Raw genomic sequence first — 13045 nt, 5'->3', positions numbered from 1 at the left:
AATTTAGAAAAATAAAATATATAAATATTTATTATTTTGAAGTATGAAAGGAGTGTAGATTTTCTTTTTGTTTTTTGTTTGTTAATTTATATATTGTTTAGTAGTAAGTATCATGCAGTGATATAGGTAGTTTTTGTCTTTGAAACATTGTAATGATAAAATTTTTATTTCTTGTAATGTTGTATTATTAGAATGATAGTTGAAATAATGAATAAAATATTGCTTATCAATGCATAAGTAATTACGTAGTGAAATATCTTTTTATATTTATTATTATAAGTGAGAATTGTGATAGTTAAAAAAATGGCACACAATTTTGAACTCCACTTATAGATTGTCTACCATGTTTTATGGAGTTGTGGCTAATTCTTTTCAATGATTTGATAGTTGAATTTGTCTTTGAAGTAGAAGTGAAAATGTATTGTGTTGTAAAAATAAGGCACTATTATAACATGTCTTTCTAGGTGAATCCAAATGAGAAATGATCTCTACATGGTATCTAGAAAAGAGTAGAGCCTAGTTAAATCAAATTAAATTTAGACAAGGTGTGAAAGGAAAATCCTTGTCCATCTGAAATAGGTTTTTCTACAAGAGGCTAGCATCGAAACCATATAACCTTTGGAGAAAATTCATTAGTTGATGGAATAAATGAAGCAAGTGGTTGGGCTATTTTCAATGCGGTCCATTTGGCCAAATAATTATTAGAATCCACTAGGTGTATGCCAAAAATGAGGCACAATTATTTAAAACCATTATTCTAAAAAATACCCATGAAAGAGAGTATCTTATAGATCTCTATCTATGATGTGAAAAGGTACAAAATGATAGTATAGTGGCTATTAAATTAACCAATCTATGCAACCCTTGCAAGGTGCACCATAGAATGAGAGACTCAAAGATAAATAGAGGATGCTAGTATCCAAGAATCACAATGAGAATGTAATGCAATGAAAGATAAACCAAGATGATGTGAAAGATGCAAGCTAAGTTAAAAAATATGAAGAGTTACTTGAGCTTCCTGTTTAGAGTATGTGAGATATTCTATAATCATAAAGAAAGACTAAGATAAAATTCAATGATGCAAGCAATGAGAAAGAAAATATGAGAGTACAGATGCAAGAATGCTCCAAGTTATCCAAAGATCCAAATTCACCTAAAATTCTTGTGCCATAATGTTACTACAAAGCATTGAATAAGAAGAGAGCCCTCCTTTTAAAAGAAGAATGGGTGGTTGAGATTAGGAAGAAAGAGATGTCTAATCAAGGGTGGAGGATGCATCTTGAGTGATCTATGTGCACAAGTATCTCACCTAATCAAGATCAATGATTGAATTTAAGAGGAAAAAGATGTGTGGAGGAGACTTAAATCTATTGTGAAAATAAATATTCCTCTCACATAGAAAAGTGTGCCCCTCATGTGAGACAAAAGTTCTTTTTCTTTTATTTTTTAAATGAGAATAAAATTTATCGATGCAACTATATGAATTCTTACTTTAACCAAGTGTTAGAAAATAAATTAGCAAAGTTAAGGTAACGAGAATTTAAAGAAAATAACTGAGAGTGAAATTCCTAATAGACATAAACCATGGTAACAACACATTTGCAAATTAAATTGTCAAAAGGGATCAGATAGGAAAGGAATGAAATTTGGAGCAACACTTTCTTAACTCCACTAATGCAATCATCGATGGGAACTCAATATAAACCAAAAGATGTTTCATGTGTAATCAAATCTCAAGGTCACAAAAAGTGTGCTCATGCAAGACAATATGCTATGCAAGAACAAAGATGATCCTTTCTACAATTCGTTATATTAGTAGAATTTGTTAACATGAGGAAAACACTAGAACTAAAAGATCACACAATCATAACAACACAATAAAATCATTGGATCAATCACTATTCATGAACATGTATTCACAAAAATACCACATTCCAACAAGAATAACTATACTCAAAATGAGAGCACTAATAGTATATATTATTGCATCAAAATAACAACTCATAGTAGATATTACTGTTGGAATTAAGGTATATTTGTCATTAGTGCAAACACTTATTCGATTCTGAATGCTTACCGAGATCATATTGAGCATTCCTTTGTAAACCAAGCTTATGGATAGTTCAGTAGTGTTTACCAAGTTCATAGTGGTTACCGAGCAGAACAGTGTTCTCCAAGCAGTTAGTGGTCACCGAGCTTCGCAGTGTTTACCGAGTGACCAAGGTAAACGAAGGACTTAGTGTTTATCGAGTGATCAAGGTAAAAGAAGGACTTAGTGTTTACCAAGTGATCAAGGTAAACAAAGGACTTAGTTTTTACCGAGTAAACAAGGTAAATGAAGGAATCAGTGTTTACCAAGTGAAGAAGGTTATCAATGGATTCAGTTTTCACCAAGTGACATAATATTCACCAAGTCACCAATGGTTACCGAGTTCCAAGCTACTTAGAGTGATTAGTATGGACCATGCCTCTACTCTTACCGAGTGCATGATGATGCAATGTATTGTAGTGGATGTCGAGTATCAGAAGGTCACCAAGTTAGTTTGAGGAACCCAAGTTTCCTACTATCTAGCTGACTTAGTAAAGATTTGTTCACTTGTGTTTGGCCGACCTTGCTAGTTTAAATATTGGAATGGTATATATCATTTGAAGAGAAGAAATGTTGTATGTCATTGTTGGTAATATATTGCAATATTTTGAGAAGAATAAAAGCAAATCAGCAGCAACACAGAGGAATACAACAAGGTCAACATAGATGCAGAAAAGTTATATCTATCACATTAGGTGATCAGAGCATAAAAGATCTTATCAGCAATTAGTTGTAACCAGATCCACTGCTTCATTCTAATAGGTGAATCAATTTGTAAATCCTTTAATAGGGTAGACTTAACAGTCTTGTGTAAATATCCTAACAGAGTGCATACTTCATTGTATGTTTGTAAATCCTCTAACAAGGTGGATCTAGCAATCCTACTTGCTCCTAACAGGGCATATCATCAGAAGTGATCATTGTAAGCCTTAACAGGCCAAATTTATACTGCAGTATTGAAGTTTTGTGGGTATCATCCCCACCCCAGTTTTACTTTCTAATTGGAAGGTTTCTGGGTCACCAAATCTGTGTGTTCATGTGTTATAAATGTTTATCTCTTCATGCATACAATAGATTAAATGGATGAATGGTGAATATGTTATTATGTAGAATTGATTTAAAGTTTTAGAGTTACTGATTCACCACTCCCCTCTCAGTAACCTTGTTAGTCTTGAGTATTTTCAACAATTGGTATCAAAGCTTTGTGGTTCTCAGGATAAAGTTTGACAGCTTGAGCAAAGATCAAGGACAATGGAAATATTCAGACTTGACAAATGTATTGAGAATGAAAAGCTAGATCTAGAAATGGCCATCACTCAACTCAAAGAAGCAAAGGAGCATCTTTCACAATCTCTGAAAAGAAGGAAGGAACTTGCAAGACAAATGAATGATCTTCAGTATATTGAAGAAAAGATTGAAGACCTTTTACCATCAAGCAGTTTAAATGAAGCTAATGAAGTAATCAAGGAACTCCTAGCAAAGAATGGTTCACTGCAGGAAGAAGTAACAAATCTTAGAAGAGAACAAGAAATCCAATCCATCAAGCTATGTGAAATTTTGGAATAGAGAAACAAGGCAAATGAAGACTTAGAGGTAAGAAATAATCAATCCTTTCAGCATGAAGATCTTGTAGGTCAACTATCTAATGTAAATTAAGAAATTATGAATCTAAGATCTGAGAATGAAATTTTGAGGAATGATTTAATCATTGAAATACAAATCAATGAAAGCTTACAAAGTGATCTAAGATCTGAAAGACAAATCAATGAAAGTTTGGAAAATGACTTAAATGTTGAAAAGCAAGTCAATGAAAGAATGATAAAATCTCAAACAGATATGGATCAATTGAATCAGCAAAATGAGTAGAATCTTCATAGACAAAAAGGTAAAGTAGGCCTTGGATATAATGAACAAGGTGAATCTTCCAAACAGGGTACCCAAAAGAATCAAAGACCTACTTGCAATCACTGTGGTAAGTTAAGTCATACATCTAACAGATGTTGGAGCAATGGTAAAGGAAAATTCAATGGTAAATGCTACAATTGCAATCAGCATGGTCACAAAGCCAATGAATGCAAAGAGAAACCAAAATTTGAAGGAAAATGTCACAAATGCAAGAAACAAGGTCAAAAGACATCTAAGTGCAGATCTAAATCATTCAATCTAGCAAAAAAAATTGTCAATGCATTATTTGGTTGGGACTACAATACTTGGTGCAGATGTCACTATTGTGGAGAATATGGACACATTGGAAAAAACTGTACAAGGAATCACCTAAGGAAGAAAGATACTACTATAAGATGTTATACATGTACCAAACTTGGTCATATATCCAAGAATTGCATTAACATAGGAAGAATTGAAGATGAAAAGAAAGCCAGAGCTGACAACATTTGAAAACAGATGAGACAATAGTGGATTCCTAAATCTACCAAGCCAGAAAATTCAAATGATGGCAATGTCACTCAAGAAATGGGTGATTCTACCATTTCTAATTAGACTCATCAAGGAAGATCAGGGACTGCATCTTCAAGCAATATCCTAAGTAGTTTCAGAATGAAGGAGTGCAAATGAAAAATTAGTATTCCAGATATAAGATATAGTTCACTGTGATGCATCTACCGAGCAAGGTTGGTTTCAGACTTAACCGAGCTAGGTCAGTAATATGAAAGGTTTTGTTTGTTTACCAAGTTGCAAGGTTTACTGAGTAAGTCGATGACTATTTGACAAACCCTAGGTCATCTCAGCTACCTTTGTACCCAAGCATTAATGGAAGATTTTTCATCAAAAAGGTAGAATTTGATCTCATTTTTCACCGCGAATTTAAAATATACAGAGTGAAGAAATTTCCAAGAGCACGCAAGTGAGTTCAAGCGATTTGAAGTGATTTTCTAGAGAAGAATTTGTTTTACGAAATCATTCACTCACTGAGTAGCAATGGCATCCGCAAGCACCAGAAACAGCAAGGCAAAGAGAGGCTCTGAAATGCTTGTGAAGGGAGTGGAATGGAAAGCACCTAGCTTCAAGCTCGTTCTCTCGTTCCCACCATAGCTGAATCGCTCGACCCCATGGAGCCCAATCATAGATTCCACCAAAGGTACTACTTATAAACAACATTTGTACTCATTTCAAATGCACTATTCAAGAGATAGGGACACTACATATGGGCAATGCCATAGTCGAGTTATGTGTAGATGGAACCCTCAAACTTGAGCACAAGCATCTGGAAACCAAGTGCTTGAGTCATATCGTGCATATGCCTAGAAACTTCCAAACCAAATGGATTAGGTATATCCTGAGTCAGGTGCATAATGGTCAATTGTGGTTGGAGCAACCCGTAGTGATAAAAAAGAAGATGATTCACAAAATCCTGGGTCTTTCTATGCTCAACAAAACCAAAACCACCAAAACCCTAGGTCGGGAAGAGCTACAAAAAAAAACCCTAGCTGAGTGGGATGGTAGAGGTTTAAAGGTTAACACTGTACCTGATATGGAATTAAGATTTGTCATACATATAATTGCATATAAATTATATAGTTCCAGCGGATTAAATAGTGCACCTTGTGAAGTTGTGGATTTGGCCCTCAAGATTGTAAAGAAAAATCTTGAATTTGATTTGTTGGAAGTAATGCTGAGACAACTAAATAAAAATATGGATAGCATAAGGACTTCAAAGAATAACCCCTATAAATTTGGATCTCTGTTAATATGTTTATTTTTCTATGTACAAAAATTCTTTCCATCAAAAGGAATAGTAGAATGGAGAAAAGACATTCCAATTTTGTATCAAATAAATGAGTTTGTAGCAGAGATGGGTGAAAATTTTGATAGTATTATGGATAATTATTTTGAAGACATCAAGGAAAGGATGAATAACAGATTCAGAATTCCTCCTAAGCTTGTTGAAGATTATAAGGATGATGTATGCTTCATGGTTGACTGTGACAAGGTATACATTCAGGCAGTTAAACCCTGAGTTGCATGGGTGAAACCTCTTCCCTATGAGGTAAATATTGATGAAGCCAGAGATATCATAGAAGCACTAGTAAATGAGCTAGTAGACCCAAGGAAACAAATTTTTGGAACCTATGAAGAAGCTAAGGCCAGAATTGAACTTGAAATCAAGCTACCATAGGCCATAAGCAAGGTCAAGAGGAAAATAGCCAAATTGAAAACTACAACCGGTCCTCTTATGCTCACAGAAGGAAAAGGTGAAGATGAAGAAGGAGAAGAAGAATCTATAGAAGAACAACCAAAGAAGAAAGGTAGGGTAATCATTACCAAACCTAAGAAGAAGCCTACTGCAGTATTTACCAGAAGAACCAGAAAAGGTAAGCAGGAACCTATACTAGTCAGGCCTGCACCCACATTCGAGCAAAGGCTCAAACTATTGGAAGAAGATGCTGACATCACAAATTTCAAGGCATTGAAATTTGAAACTAGAACAGATGTTGAGAAAATGCAGATTGAGGAACTGGTACTCAGTAAGATTGGTAAATGGAAATACTCCCTAGACTAGATTGCCCCTCAAATCTCAAAAGAACTACTGGAGAGATTGCAACCGAGATGGGAGTTAGCCACCCAAATGGTAAAAGATATTTATGAGCAATCCCTGAAGAACCTTCAACCAAGTCTCACTAGAGTAGAAGTAAAAATTGAAATGAAAAACCATGAAGGTAAAATGATGATCAGATTCCACACCTGTTTGATTTTGATCAAAGACATTGAGCATATTGTAAATGATGCTACAAACATGTGGAAAAATATCTATCATCTACATAAGCCCAGTGAAGACCCAGTGGAAATAAAAGATGATGACAACAGCAACAATGATGAATTTGATAGCACTCCATCCATCACAGTCTCACTAGGAGCATGCACTGATGGAAGATAAAGAGGAAGAAGACAAGGAGGAAGAAGCTGAAGAGGAAGATAAGGAGGAAGATGATCCGGTGAAAATTGTAGCAGCAGTTATTGCATCGCTTCCTCACTCTCTAGCTAAAACTATGACATCATCAAGGTTGGAGTTAGCTTCAGCATGTTTGATAACATCTACATCAGATTTATCATTTGCACCTGCCACATCTCAGCTCTAGGTATCATCAATGGAAGTGTCTACCACTTCAACTATCGAGTTGCATCCCTCTTCTTTAGCTATCGAGCTAGCCTCCTTAGCTCCATCATTATCAATCGGTATGGCAGTAAGTTCCACAATTTTGTCAATTCCAATTTTTTCTACAATTTTGTCAACATTATCTACGTCTACTTCAGACCCAGTTAGTTCAAATACTGCATTACCGAGTGTATCACCATTTTTGGCAAGTACTCCAATTTTTGATCCAATATATACTCCTATTGGCACTCAGTCCTCAAGCATCCCAATTTTTATTGCTAGTCCTTCCATCTCTATTATTGTGTCTATTCCTAAGGTCAAACCAGTCATCATAGAAGTCAAACAAAAGCAACCATTAAGACTTATGATCACTGGAAAAGAAATTCCTGAAGATATTGACTTAGACATAGAGATAGTAATTCCAAAGATTGACTATGAAAATGCAACCATTGAGGAAATGAGGTATGCTAGTCAACTAATTGAGATGAAGGCTATGCAGAACCAGCTAAGGTCTGAAAGGGATAAGGAATATAGAACAATTGAGAATGCTCGAAATATAATTATAGAAGTTGTAGGTGTTGAAGTAGATTCTACTCAACACATTTTGATTCAGTTAGAAGAGGCTGTAAATAAATTCAATGAGGACACCTCTGGTCAAGAAAGTTGATGGAGAAGGCAGAAAAGAAGTTTGATAATAAGGTGCTTGAGCACATTGCTCAGCGTATAGCAATAAAATAGGTTGAATTAACCATAGTTTTGGCCAACATTGAAAATTCTTTTAATAATGTAACATCTCTTTTTTCTAAGCTTTGTGATGTTACTGAATATACTAAGGAGATAAGAGATAAATTGAATAAGATAGATGAGGATCTGAAGGCAAGCACACAAAACCTGAAGCTTGACCCCAGTTCAAGCTCATCTCATCACTTAAGGATCAAATTTTTGTCAGAGAAGCAAGCAAAGTTACTCAGAGAAGAAGGAAGGATTCGGTCTACACTGTTAGATATCCAGAACATGATTCTTCCCATCATGGATACAATGTAGAAGCACATTGCACATTCAAAAACATTGATCCATGACAACAATTTCTCTGTTGCAGACCATGTGATTGAACTCTCTGCAAAAGTTCAAAACCTCTATCTACATGCAAAATCTTGCAAGAGAATTGGGATAAGACTCTGCAACTCATTCTCTACGTACATTCTGAGTTTATCTCACATTTTGGTGTCTCTATGTAAATACATTATTTTATTCTTTGGCATTATTATCAAAAAGGGGGAGAAAGAAATACTTAGGAAGAAATATTGGTGAGATAAATGTACAAAAGGGACAAAGAGATACTATGAATAAAAGTCATATAACTCATGTAAATACCTTGTGTATATTGTATGGGGAAGTTATATGCAAGGAAGCCATGTATATTCAGCAGAATCAAACGTTAGTATGTCAGATGTTGTATATAAGTTTTGACTCATAAGTGTTTTTGTCACTAATGCCAAAGGGGGAGATTGTTGGAATTAAGGTATATTTGTCATTAGTGCAAACACTTATTTGATTCTGAATGCTTACCAAGCTCATACCGAGCATTCCTTTAGAAACTGAGCTTATGGGCAGTTCAATAGTGTTTACCAAGTTCATAGTGGTTACCGAGCAAAACAGTGTTCTCCAAGCAGTTAGTGGTCATCGAGCTTCACAGTGTTTACTGAGTGATCAAGGTAAATGAAGGACTTAGTGTTTACCAACTGATTAAGGTAAATGAAGGACTTAGTTTTTACCGAGTGATCAAGGTAAATGAAGGACTTAGTTTTTACTGAGTAAACAAGGTAAATGAAGGAATCAGTGTTTACCAAGTGAAGAAGGTTATCAATGGATTCAGTTTTCACCGAGTGACATAATATTCACCGAGTCACCAATGGTTATCGAGTTCCAAGCTACTTAAAGTTATTAGTATGGACCATGCCTCTACTCTTACTGAGTGCATGACGATGCAGTGTATTGTAGTAGATGTCAAGTATCAGAAGGTCACCGAGTCAGTTTGAGGAATCCGAGTTTTCTACTATCTGGCTGACTCAGTAAAGATTTGTTCACTTGTGTTTGGCCGATCTTCTTAGTGTAAATATTGGAATGGTATATATCATTTGAAGAGAAGCAATGTTGTATGTCATTTTTGGTAATATATTGCAATATTTTGAGAAGAAGAAAAGCGAATCAGCAGCAGAACAGAGGAATACAGCAAGGTCAACATAGATGCAAAAAATTTATATCTATCACATCAGGTGATCAGAGCGTAAAGGATCTTATCAACAATCAGTTGTAACCAGATCCACTACTTCATTCTAACAGGTGAATCCGTTTGTAAATCCTTTAATAGAGTAGACTTAACAGTCTTGTGTAAATCTCCTAATAGAGTGCATACTTCATTCTATGTTTGTAAATCCTCTAACAAGGTGGATCTAGCAATCCTACTTGCTCCTAATAGGGAAGATCATCAGATGTGATCATTGTAAGCCTTAATAGGCCAACTTTATACTGCAGTATTGAAGTTTTGTGGGTATCATCCCCACCCCAGTTTTACTTTCTAATTGGAAGGTTTCTGGGTCACCAAATCTGTGTGTTCATGTGTTATAAATGTTTATCTCTTCATGCATACAGTAGATTAGATGGATGAATGGTGAATATCTTATTATGCAGAATTGATTTAAAGTTTTAGAGTTACTGATTCACCCCTCCCCTCTCAATAACCTTGTTAGTCTTGATTATTTCCAACAATTACATCCATGTATTTATAAGAAATCATCTCCTCCCTTTGTGTTAGGAGTGAGAGATCTTCACATGAAAACTCATGCTAAAAATTGATAAAACAAGCCTAATTATATACAAACTGACTCTCTAAATGGTGCTAAGTAGGTCTCCACCATGTTATATCCATTAATGGGTGCATGATCCTTCACATGACTAAAAAAGTAAAAGAATGAGAAGATAAGAAGAATGTGACTATAAGATGATCTAAAAATGGAAGCTCACCCTTCTCTAGGCATTTTTAGGAGTTGAACTACTATCAAAATGTGTTTTTGGTGCATGGAATGCTCTAAATTAGAAACTAGTAGTTAACTATCAGTACACTGCTTCTTTTCCAATTTTATGCAAGTCTTAAATTTTCCTCTAGCTTATGTGACAACATGCTCACCTCATCATAAATGATTTGAGTATATATACTTTTTTTATCATAATTATACATTTTATCAAGTACATAATCATGTGTTTACATTTTTGTATAGCTAGATATTTTATAAGTTACCAAGAATAATCTCTTACTCTTCTCTTCTCTTTTTTTGGGTGTTTTATGACCATTTTTAAGAAAGTCATGGAAGAACTACTTAGCTCAAATAATTGTCTGATGTTTTTTTTTTCCTTTTTGCCTATTTATCTTAAATTCAAAGGTTTTAATGAGCCACTAATTTTAATAAATACTGAATAATGACACATTACCTTATGTTAAATGGCATCCTTTAGATTGTCTAAAAAATATATTTAATTTCCATGTTTATTAGCTGTCTTACTGAAATGGATTTTTTCAATAATTCAAATTTGTATCAAAATGGGTACAAATTGTAATAGTGAAAAAGACACGATGATTATCTTTCTCCTTATGTTTTGGGTCCACATTAGTGTGTACAAAAATTAATAATTATTTTACAAGTGACATATTTGTACATAAATTTGACTCTTGATTTCACACATCTCAATCACATTTATTATTGATGTTTAGACTTTCATCCCTATTCCATAAAATTAGTTTTCATCACTTTGGATCAAAATCATAGTTCTATAGTAGGCCAATATTGGTTCTATAATTTTATATTTGATTACCAAACTTTGAAAGTAAAAAATTAGATTTTCTCTCATGTTAATCATTTCACTGGTTGTTATGATTTGATCTTCCACACATTTTGTTGATTTGTATGCTTAGCTTTTGTATTCAACGATGTGTATTCAGCCACTTAAAATTATTTTTGAATTGATATCACAAGAGAAGAAAAATATGTTCAAGAGCTTAAATTTGAATATATTGTTGCCTATTGCCTTTGATTTTCAAATTAAAGAAATGAATATTGTCTGGCAAGGGGTTCAAATGATAAAACAATGCTCATTATTCAATACTTTGATAAAGATTTGTATACATACCATTAATCCTTATAACATTTAGAACTCAAAAAGCTAAGTGTGAAAAGTTTTAGACTATAAAAATGAGTCAATGAGATGTGATGTATGAGTTACACAATCACTTTAAATCTGACATTGTATAGTCATATTTTTGAGGCAAGGACATAGACTAAAATTGAAAGAAATTTGAGTCAATGGTTTTCTAAAACCTAAATAATTTTTTTTTACATTAAAATCAAAACTAAAGTCCATGTGTTGAATTTATTTCATTTCTCCATTTATTTAAGTATTAAATTTTTGTTTATTTAACCATTCAATTTGCAGTAAACTTTTTATACTGAATCTAAGATCTATTATCTAATTTTATTTTTTTGATCGGTAAGAGGCCAAATCCAAGATAAATTATTAATTATTATTTTATTGAGTATGGGTAGATTCAAACCCAAGACCTCTTTGATAAGATGCTCACAATTTTATCGTTGTGTTCTATGCTCTTGCCTCTATTATTTAAACTAATTATTACATGATTGAATACATTTATATTTTTTACAAATATAAATTTGAGGGGAAAATAGTGACATCATATAAAATAAAAGTACACCTATTGATCTTCATAGCACTAAAATACCATTTCGCTAAAAAATTAATAGATAATAATTTTTTATTTTTTGGCCATGTTGTGCAATGATAGCTTGGAAATATATAGTTCCAAGTTAGCCAATTTGAAAAATTCCCTATTGAGAGTTATACTTCAAGGTCTTAGAGTCAACAAACATTTTGACATGGATTTTGTAGAATGTGAATCTTTGCTTTGTCTCAATTATTTCTTAGAATGTGAAAAATCAAGTGATGTTGATGATACTCTTCTAAAGGAGCACCCAGATTTTGGTGTGATGATAATTTTTCATAATGACCAAGTGGGAGGTCTTGAAATATGCTCTAAAAAAGGTGAATGGTTCAATGTAAAACCTCTAGCTTCGTCATTCATTGTGATCATAACTAATACTCTAACAGTAGAGTACTTTCAAAATTTTTCTAAAGTTGGTTTAATTATTTATTTCTTAATATGAATGATTAAATTATTTTGTTCAAGATTTGGAGCAATGATAGATTATGGAGTGCTAAGAACTGTGTAGCATATACAGGGAAGAAGCCTCGAATCTCAATCAGTTTCTTTTGGAATTTTCTCAAGGAAAAGGAGCTACATGTACTAGAGGAGCTTGTTGATGACCAATATCCATGATGTTATGAACCTTTTCTTTTCAAAGACTATAGGAAAGCTCATGTTCAAGAAACTCCTTGTGATATTAATATTTAGAATTTTGCAAAAAAAAAAGGAGAAATATATTTATTATTTTCAAGTATGAAAGGAATGTAGATTTATTTTTGGTTGTTTGTTTGTTACTTTATATAATAGTTAGTAGTAAGTGTCATTCAGTGATATATGTAGTTTTTGTTTTTGAAACATTGTAATGATATTTTTTTAATTTCTTTTAATTTTGTATTCTTGGAATGAGGATTGAAATAATGAACAAACTCTTGCTTATTAATGTGCAAGTAATTACTTAGTGAAGTATCTTTTTATAGTTATTATTATAAATGAGAATTGCGATAGTAAAAAAAATAGCATATAATTTTGAACTCCACTTCTAGATTGTCTAGCATGTTTTATGGAGTTG

At 33.3% G+C, this 13045-nt stretch overlaps 1 pseudogene; it reads left to right on the top strand.

Moving 5' to 3' along the window:
- Positions 1–12040: 12040 nt before the first annotated feature.
- Positions 12041–12684, top strand: LOC149551710 (C4-beta,C20-epoxidase-like; annotated as a pseudogene).
- Positions 12685–13045: the final 361 nt, after the last annotated feature.

Source organism: Cupressus sempervirens, chromosome 6, assembly GCF_028749045.1.
Source record: "Cupressus sempervirens isolate cs-2001-9-10 chromosome 6, ASM2874904v1, whole genome shotgun sequence".
In the NCBI taxonomy this organism is placed as follows: domain Eukaryota; kingdom Viridiplantae; phylum Streptophyta; class Pinopsida; order Cupressales; family Cupressaceae; genus Cupressus; species Cupressus sempervirens.
Note: the sequence above shows the minus strand (reverse complement) of the source record. Positions and strands in the feature narration are given on the sequence as shown.